Source organism: Cryptomeria japonica, chromosome 6 (genome assembly GCF_030272615.1).
Source record: "Cryptomeria japonica chromosome 6, Sugi_1.0, whole genome shotgun sequence".
NCBI lineage: Eukaryota > Viridiplantae > Streptophyta > Pinopsida > Cupressales > Cupressaceae > Cryptomeria > Cryptomeria japonica.
This window is the reverse complement of record NC_081410.1, coordinates 479,745,374-479,756,332: the sequence shown is the minus strand read 5'-3', so window position 1 is coordinate 479,756,332 and position 10,959 is coordinate 479,745,374.

The window sequence follows — 10,959 nt, the reverse complement described above, 5'->3', positions numbered from 1 at the left end:
AATATCTCTAATAAAATTATGAATTCTTACCAATGCTCATAGGATGGATCAAGCACCATATATGTTTTAGGTATAACTTAACCATTGATGTAGGCTACTCACCATAGCTAAGACAACTAAACCGATGACAATTTGGTGCTCCCATACAAAACATCAATATCAATGAAAACTAAGTCAAATATGTGGATATATGAATATATGTAAATTATATCACTATAGAAGCAGATGTAGGTGGGTGAGTGTGAGATTGTGATGGCCCAAATAACGACGGTGGCTAGAAAAATTTTCTAGATGAATAAGTGCTAACAAATTTAGACAAATTTATGTATTGGATAGAAAAAGTGTTAATATTTCTAATTCAAATATCGATTCACTAAAAATAATCTTAGCATTACCTTAGATTTAGGTGAATAAGAGTCCTAAAACTTTCCAAAGAAGCTTACAAAACCACCTATTCAGTATAATCCTAATTTTTCCACAACTTTGTCCTTGAAGTTTCTAGATTTTCTTATAACAATAATTAATAGAAAAAACTATGTTATAGATTCTAAAATATAATATATTATTTCCTCTATTTTTAATAGTTAATTATTATTAACTTTCTATATATAGTGTGTCTAAATTCATGATACATACACACATTAAAAAATATTTATAATTTTTAATATATTTATCCTTTCACAAATAGAGAATATGCATCACATTCTAGGGTTCATTATGACCTTGAATTTGATAATATATATTGACCAAATTAGGTTGATTATTAAAAATAGATAAAAAAATTGAAAAAACTCATAAAATTTGTTTATAAAAATGTAGCAAAATGTGACATCCATTAACATGTCAATTACTTAAATCCAAATTTTTAATTTTTTTTACTCATAATTAGGTTTGATAAAATAAAGTCTCATTCTAGTATTTTTATGGCCACACAAGGGTATTTGTTTGGCTCATCATAATTTCAAGTTCACATACATGGAGAAAGAACATTTGGATATCTCAGGTAGAAGCTAGGGGTCATTGCCGTTCCTTCTAACTAGATGCATAAGGTAGTGCATTTGTCCAAAAGAAGAAATTTGGGGTATATCAAATATGGTATCAAGACATTAATGGTGATGATTCTCATGATTAATAGAAAATATGGTATCATGATGAGATAATATTAAGAGGAGGATTAGAATCATTAAAATCATTAAGATGAGGATTAGAAGCATGATGATGAAGTAGTTTTTTTCTACATGGTCTTATGCATACTACAAGTTGTTACAATATCTCCTTTGTTGCTCCTAATTAAGAAAATGGCCTTTCAAGGTGTTCTAGTCTTTGAAAGTTAGTGAACTGTGTGAATGCAAGAAAGTTATGTTGAAGACAGTCATGAAGGATGCTTAGTATTTCTCTACATTTCTAGATATGGATTTGTGGTTCTAGATATAATGTTTATTCTCTTTGGACATTGCACTTCTATCTTTTTAGGTCCCTGATGTTGTGCATAATGGTTTTGGTTAAGGCAATATGTTGGTAGTTTGATGGCTAGTTAGGATCAGTCCAAAGAATGCTCTACATCACTCCACATTGATGTCTATGTTGTTGTGGTTTGGAAGACATGCTTATAATGTTTGTGCAATGTCTTAGTTTATATTTTATATGATGAAGTGTTCTGGAAATATGTTTATCAACTTCATATCTCTTGAGTATGTTTCATGGCTTATCAATGTCTTAATATCGTGACTATGTTTCCTAGCATTCTAGTAATGATGTTCTTTGTATTAGTTTATTTTTTCCATCTTGTCTTGGCTTAGCAGTATGAAATATGTGTCTAGAAGTGTTGATGGATGTTTTAGGAATTTCTCCATGTGGTTTGCATGATATTGGTTGATCTCTTTGGTGTCACATTGTGTCTGGAGTTGGTTTTCAAAGTATTTTGAATTTATCCTGCCAACAAGGCTTGTTCTCTTTCTTACACACTATCATTACGAATCTGCACCAACATTGAAGATTGTGTTGAGTTTTATTTGGGTCCTTCTATGTCTTGTGGGGATATACATTGAGTAGATTCATTTGGAAGATGTGTTTTGGACCAACTGGTTAAGGACTACATGTTTTATCTACATGTTACCCTATTGTTGAATTGGGAGGATCTATGCCAATGTGTGTGATGTTTGGAATTGCATAGGATGATGTAATAAGATGTCTTATGTTCTCTCTATCTCCCTAATAGGACCTTTTTTACCACAACTATGCTTTGTGGCTGAATTAGTGGGATCATTTCTTGTTCTTCGATCTGGCTAACGTGACTTGATTATGGTATAAATAAAAGATCATTTCATTTGTAAGAGTGTAGATTGGTCTGGATTAGAGTGGAATGTGGAAGATGTGAATGTGAAATAGAAATCTGAGTGTGGTGTGGAAGTATTGGAGTTGAATTACCAAATGGTTGCTTGAGGGAGTGAGGCAAGAGTAGCTACCTTTCAAGGATATAATTGGATGTAGTGATGTTGAAAGATTATTCATTGTAATTCATATTTTCATATATCTTGCTCAAAGATAGTGAGTCTTCTAAGCAATTCCTTTGTATCTTGCCCTAAAGTAGAAAACCTTGGCCTACAAGTCCTTCCAGGAGTAGTGAGCTTCACTAGCTAGTGATTCCTAAAAGAAACATTGCAATACTTGTTCATATAGTGTGAGTTAACTCTAATCGTGGTTTTTCCCTTCTTGGGATTTCTAGACAAATTTGGCATTCTATTGTGCATGTGTGCTCATTGTTTATCTTTCATTACTACTAATCAGATTAAGGTTTAAAGTTGAATTTGAATTGTGCTATAAAGTGCTAAGAATTGTTCATGATTGATTCACCCCCCTCCCAGTCTTGAGTGTGTTCAACAATAGCAAGGCTTAATCTACAAGCCATGGACATATTAGACATCCTTGAGTATTTTAAGGTCATTTTACATACTTGCATACTTGTATGTATGATATTGTTTTATATATGTTTTATGAGCTTGTTCATTACACACATCTAGACATTTTTTATATCTATCAATAATCTTTCATTTCATCAATAACCTTTACACCATGATTTGTCATTTATTTCCAAGATAGTGTTTTCTTTTATTTTAGGGGAAGGAGAGAAATACTGAATTTCTTTGTGAGTATGATTTTCCAGTCAAATTGAAAACAATCAACATAGAATATGATAGGTAAGTGCTATAGCAACTGTTATATCATTTATAAATGCAAACAAAAGTTATGATTTATAAAATATGTTGCATCTCATGATCTCACTGTCCTTTTGTATCTATTGTCTATGAACTAGTTGAAAAGATGAATGTGTGTATAAAGAAACACCATTCTTCATGGTGAACAATCCCCCCACAAATATATTGAAAACCACAGTCATGATAATGTCTTTATCATAGGGCAGCAATGGTTTGTTTATGAGAAGAAAAACAAAACAATTCATGATAATGAAAAGAGAATCATAGAATATTACCCTTGCTAAGGGCTCCCAACTCCCATTTTCTCTTACACAACTCAGCAAGAATGATAAATGTATTTTTTTTGGTAATGAAATGCAATTACAACTTGTGTCAAGTTAGTATCTGTTTTGACATAGGTTATTTAAAGAAAGGATAAGTGGCATTAATATGAATGAAATATGAAAAAGACAATTTAAATATTTAGTTGGTATTTAAAAGTCATTTACAAGAGGATGATGATTTTTCATTCATCCTTAATTTGATTAATCTTTCTCAGAGAATTCTAAGATGAATTATTAGAGGAATGGAGTATTTTATTGGATATGCAAAGTTGGCCATAAACTCTTCTATTTTTCATGATTTCTAATCTTATGATTGACCTTAAACATTACCCCATATGGATGAAACTGTAGAATAACTTTATTTATATTTTGAATATTTTATAGAATTTGGTAGATTATTTTTCGTAGAGATGAGAAGGTTCTCTGATACTTGACCTACTAAAATTATATGCTATCAACATTTTTTTTTAAATGTATATGTTTATATTTAATGAGCACCAATGAAATACATTATGACGAATTCATTACAAAAGTGCATAATATTCAAGGTAAGTTATTATGTAATAACCAAAAATTATTCAGTTTGTTTTGACTAAAATATTTTTTCAATATTTCTTGAATTTTTGAAGAGAAAACAATTTCTCTAATAACCTTCTTGTGTATTCAATTTGTATGGCTGAAATAGAAATCTATCTACAATAACCTTTTATAAACTCAACTGGTGTGCAATTATTTTGTAGACTACTTCATTGAACAGAAAACTAAGTCTACTACTAATGTTTACAAATGGTAATTAGTTATAAGAAAGGTTTTATTTTGAGAAGGTTCAATAAAAATTAAATAAGGTCATTATAGGTAAGGCTTCTATGATACTTTTAAATATAAATATTAGATATTTTCATAGTAAATTATATAAAAGATGGTTTTTATTGAGGTTATAAATTTAATAATAAATTTTTAGTATCAAATAAAAAAAATAACAAACTTTTTAATAAAAAAATTTAACAAATTATAAAAAAAAGTTTGTTTAAATGTAAAAATGAGTTATGTAATCTTATTGAGCACAATCAACACATGTTTTATAGTGCTCATCTATGCAATATGGTTATTATAACAATAATATTTAAAGACCATTTCATATAAGTAAATTCAAGTTATTTCTAAGCTACTTTTAGCTAGGCTTTAACAATGGCTTTCAACAATAAGCTTTTGACAAAGACATTTGGAAACAAGGTTCTAATGATGTTTAAAACATGAAATAAAATAGAAATAAATGTCAATATAAAAAATAAAAAGTAGAGTGGGAAATCACCTTCTCCATAACTATATGAACTCTAAAAAGACAATGATGGAATATTTACAAAATATATGGATTATGAAATTTCTGAGATTAAATTATTTTCATAAATTGAAATCACTATCAAATATAGATCTATATAAATTTGGTAAATACATAATAATCTCCTCTTTAACGTCTTATGAAGGCCAGAATGGTCACAGTACATAAAAATCCAATATTTTCTATATGGGAATTTTCATGTGTAATCTCTTGATTTGTGTTTGTGGACCAAAAGTTCGTTTCTTATTTTTTATAAGCTAAGCTTGTTGAAGCCCAATCTTATAGGCCACCAAAATTTTGAAGGGGGAGAAATTTATGTGTCAACATGTTCTATCTTTTGCCAATTTCACTAGTTCATGAAATCATTGAATGTGTGAAAGGCTAAGGGAAAAGTTTTAAGCTATTGGAAAGATTTTATTTTCATTAAGTTGGTGAGTTTGTAAGTTTGTCAAAAGTGCAACAAGGCTAAGGAAAAAGGCTCAAGAAACTAACAAGTTCTAAATTTTCCTAAGTTCACTAGTTCATCAAACGTGCAAAAGTGTGACAAGGTTCATAGGTTTCTAATTTTTTAGAAGTGTAAAAGTGGGACAAGGCTTGCAAGTTCACTAGTTCACTAAAAGTACAAAAGTATAATAAGTTTCAAGGTTTCACTAGTTTAGTAAAAGGCCAAAAAAGTTCACAAAAGGTTAAATACTCTTAACAAAGAAGATGTTAATGAGTTCATAAGTTTGCAAACTCATCAAGAGTATGAAAAAATTAGGAAAAAGGGAAAATTTGTCAACCTACCCAATAAAGAGAATTTTTAATTTTAAACAATTAAATGGGCATCAATTAATGCAGTTGGTGAACCAATAGAAACGTACAAATTTTACTTGATCTAAGCCACTCATTTGGACAAGATTCATTACTAACCTTATATTTCAACTATTTTAAGAGTGTGTGATCTAAATGTGCAATCCAATTTTCATTATACACTGAAAATTCTTGTTAAATATTATTTTGGAACACACTAATGCAACATGTTTCCCTTTATCCTACAACTACAAGCATAGCATACTAAGATGCACCATATGAACTAATAAACACTACATTCATGTGACTAATTGTTTCATTTCCCATTGTGAAACATATTCATCTCTAATGTTCATATTTTAGAATATTTGCATAGTTCTCAAGGAAGTCAACACAAAAACATGATTTTTCTCTCATTTGAATAGCAAGAGGCTTGTTATGTCCCGTAATCATGACTTGATACAAACTTCTAATACCATTAACTGTTTGACAATTATAAGGATTTGATTGATCAATATCTATTATAAATATGAAAACAAATTTAGTCACTCATGTTAATAAATGAAATGTATTCAAATTAGATACATTAAAATGTACATGTACTTGAATTTAAATTTTATTTAATTTATATATGTAAAATTTAAGTAATTTGTAATCTGTACCTTTAACTTCCCAAAAGGAACATTTGTTGTATGTTGTGTATGAGCATCAAAATGACTTTTGTATCATTCAACAATTTGAATTGAATTTCGTCTTGTGTTACATGCAAGTTCATTTTCATAAAGTGGGCCCATAAGATACATAAGTAAAGTGAGATTTAAAACCAAGTGCATGTATAGATATCAATAAATCATTGTGCAAGACAAGAAAATGTGTGTATATGTGCAATAATTTTTTAAAATGTAGATTTTGAATATGTTGAACATGCACCTACAAGTTCATATTGGCGAAGCACATGCTTCACACATGATCCTCCTCCATTGTGCTCTTCCCTTTCCATGTCCACTCTCAAAAAATCTCCACAAAAAATTTATGTGGCATCTAGCATGTTGTTGTGATAACCGATTAAATACTTTTGCATACTCAAATTATCTTATGAAGCTACAAATAAATTCATAAATGAATACCATATTAGTTTTTTTATATATAACCTTAATTTTAAATTCAAGTTAATTAAAAGATTCTAAAAATTGAAATCAATTTGTACTTACTAGCACATTCATCAAACCAAATCCAATGTTATCAAGCATTTATCCCACAATGTCTCGTATCTTCAAAAAATACTCCAAAACAATAGGTTACATAGCTCCTATCATGACCCATATCATCACTAATATAAAAGTGAAACTCCTTGATGATAATGCATTCATCTTCACTACTTTCCACACCATCCACAAGAAACTCAGCATGTCTATATCTTTTGAAGTTTTGTCTTTTCAAGGTACCATACCCAAATATTTTCAATTTTTTCATCTAACTTGTTTCTCTTCTTAATATATATTTCAAAATTTCTCCTAGATACTTTATTAACCAAGCAATTACTTGAACTTGTCTTCTATGCGATAATTTCTTACTGAAAAATACAATCATGAATACACATTTCAATACTTCTTGCAAGTTTTCAATTATTGTATGTTTTACTAATTTATCATATTATGATGTTTTCTTATTATCAACCCCTAAAAATTCCAAGATAGGGTTCATTTCTATTCTCCTAAATAACTTTGTACATAATTGTACTCTCCCAATTAGATATTTATCTTGAAATTCACACCAAATTATTTTACAATGTAATTTTAATGTTCTTCCAAGTATCATATCTTCAATTGGAATGTCATTGAAAAAAGAATCTTCATCCAACACCTTGTAGCCCATAGTTACCTTCCATTATAATGTACAACATATCTTAGTTAGGTCCCTATATTACATTTTTTATAAGTACGTGTATGGAAATCACCCAAAATACTAGCCTTATTTTAAGCATTCATCTACATTAGATTAAAAAGGATTTGGTATTAAAAATAACTAAGAAATCATAAATATATTAAATATTTATAATAGAATTTAAACGTCTACATGAAATATATACAATTGTATGGATAAAGTATCACATCCAATATATTTAGGGTGCATCTTTTTATGTAAAAGGTATTGGATCATTCTTGAAATATATCAATTGAATTTCTAGTCAATGATAAAATATAGAACATTTGATATTCATAAAAGAAGTTACACTCAAGGTAAGGCTTCAGATCATATAGCAGTGGCACGCTATATGTAAATCAACCCTCTTATACCAAATATGGAATGATCAAGGTATGTCCTAACCTAGATTTTATATCATGAAGAGAGAAAAGTGCTCCAAGTGCTCCATCAAGATACATGCAACAAGAAATAAAGTGACCACCATTTCCTACATGAATTCTCTCACCCTCCACCATGCCATTGCCACTACACATAAGAAGCCATCCAAAGAGAAAGCCACACAATCTGTCACAACAAAATATAAGTCCTTCCTCAACTGATATCCCAAGCACAAGAACTCAATCCAAAGAGAAAGACTTTTCTGGGTAGAGAGTGCTTTGAAAGTGAAACAGCTTTTCTCTTGCTTTAAAACTGAAGAATCCACAGATTAGATTGTAACTTTTCACTCAAATGCATTGAATTTAGGGTTTAGTAGCACATGCTTCAGTCATACTGAGAAACTCAGTCAATCACGTTTGGCCGCCCAATGAATCGGTCAATTACTGGCCTATGTGGTCATGATGAGCTACATTGGTCATAATAAATTTTATATTGATGTACAAATTTGAACTTGATATATGTTCAAACCCTACCAACATTTCTATTTTCAACCTATTTCTCGAGAGATGTGATGCTTGTAGACTTTTCTGGGTGCACATCCTTTGTAGAGAGTGCTTTGAACATGAAACAACTCTTTAAGAAATTACACCCACCCATTGAAATGATATACCCAATGTTTTCTGTTGCTTTAAAACTGAAGAATCCACAGATTAGATTGTAACTTTTCACTCGAATGCATTGAATTTAGGGTTTAGTAGCACATGCTTCAGTCATACATGAATTCTCTACCTCTCCACCATGCCATTGCCACTACACATAGGAGGCCATCCAAAGAGAAAGAACTTTCTGGGTAGAGAGTTCTTTGAAAATGAAACAGCTTTTCTCTTGCTTTAAAACTGAAGAATCCACAGATTACATTGTAACTTTTCACTCGAATGAATTGAATTTAGGGTTTAGTAGCGTAGAGTGCAAGGCAAAGCACATGCTTCGGTCATGCTGAGAAACTCAGTCAATCACGTTTGGTCGCCCAATGAATCGGTCAATTACTGGCCTATGTGGCCATGATGAGTTATCATTTTTTCAAAAGTCTAGTTTTAGACTGTGATCTCATTATATGATACGTTTCTTTGCTCTTGGAATAAGATGAATGTCTGTGTGGTGTTAAATTGGGCCCATCACATGGAGAAAACTTGGGACATTAGATTCTCACTACTTTTTTTCGTTTTGTTAAAAATATTTTAAAATGAATAAAATTTCTTAATGTGGACAGAAAGAATAATTGTATTATATTGTCTATTTTGTACTAAATAAAAAAAATATTTAAGGGTAAATTTATTAAATTCTAATCAATAACCAATTAAATTAGAGTTATAGAATACAAACAAAATAATGGTATTTAATTTTCATATTTTATTTTGATTGTTTATTGTGATAAATGTCAATTGGTTCATTAATGTTCTATTTTAATTATTTATTGTGATTGATGTCAATTGATTCAATGATGCTTTAAAATATCAAGGTTTATCAAATAATTGTATACTATTCCAATCTACTTTTGTTATCATGGATCTGAAATTTGTATACAAATTTGAATTTGATATGTGGATATAAACTTTTCTCAGTCTAATTGTTAGAAAATGGTGAGCAGACACAATAAAAATAAAATCAAACCTCATCGAGATATTTCACATTGCAATTCAATGGCTCGTAAATTATTTGTTTCGTGTCAACCAACTGACCAGCTAACTTATGAGAATGCAACTTCCCAAGTAATTATTTATTAAGTCTAATCCTAAATCACTAAATTGACTTTATTAAAAATGTAAACCTTGATTTTTCCAACAACCCTAAGCCATAAGGTTTACATTACAAAAAAGAAAGAAAAATGATATGGATTGACTACAGCAATCCAACTAGAAATCTATAGTTCAGCATCTCCATGGTATCTCCATAGAACACCCCCAAAGTGCTCATATCTAAGAAAAAAAAAAATATGGATTGAATACAGCAATCCAATTAGAAATTTGTAGAAGCATCTCGACCATATCTCCATAGAACACCCCAATCTTTTCATGCCCAAGAAAATGTCCTAGTTAATCACCAACCCTCTTCAAACATTCCAAAATTATCTTGTTTAGATAAATATCCTGATTATCTAGCAATACATGTGACTTAACACATACTCAATTATTCACAAGCATACCACTCTTGTGAATTGAGACAAACTCTATCATCCACAGTAATACGTTTGCAAAACTATGAACTGAGACAAAATCAATGATCCATAAGTACCACTCACCATGTCAAATCAAGAGAAACTCAATAAATTGTAGACCAAAACAACTGGCATGCCCCCTTTTGCTCCATGAAGGGACCCAAACAATAAGATATGACGAGTGTTGTTTCTCACATCATACGTCATCTATGAGTGAGAAGCTAACTCAAGATGAAAGATGTCCTCTTGCCTCCATTTCCTCCAACCACCAATATTATCTACTTTATACTCTAGTCCACAAAAGTAGTCTTTTTTGTGGTGCTTGGTTTTTTGCAAGTCTTTTGTTGTCTTTTGGCTATTGTTACTTTAATTATTTATAACTATTAGCAGCTTTTTGTAATCTGAATTGTTAAAGGGTTTCGGGTCCCTTCAAAACCTATTTGTTCCTTAATCAAAAACAAAAGTAGGCATGTGGATTTCCAAGTATTTTGAAACTTTTGTCAACTATAGAATATATGGCTCTAAGAGTGCAGTCGCAAGATGACTTGATGAAATCTCCATTCCAGAATGTTGGACTCGGTTAACAATGCACCTTTTACAAATTTTTCCAAAAATTGAAAGAGAGATGACTCCACAATCTTCAAATGTATTGAAATAACCAACCATCTACCATATGTATTGAAATTTAACTCACAATTTATATTATTATCTCTCTATAATTTTTTATGCATAAAATATCATAAATAATTTCAAACCATACACCTATATATT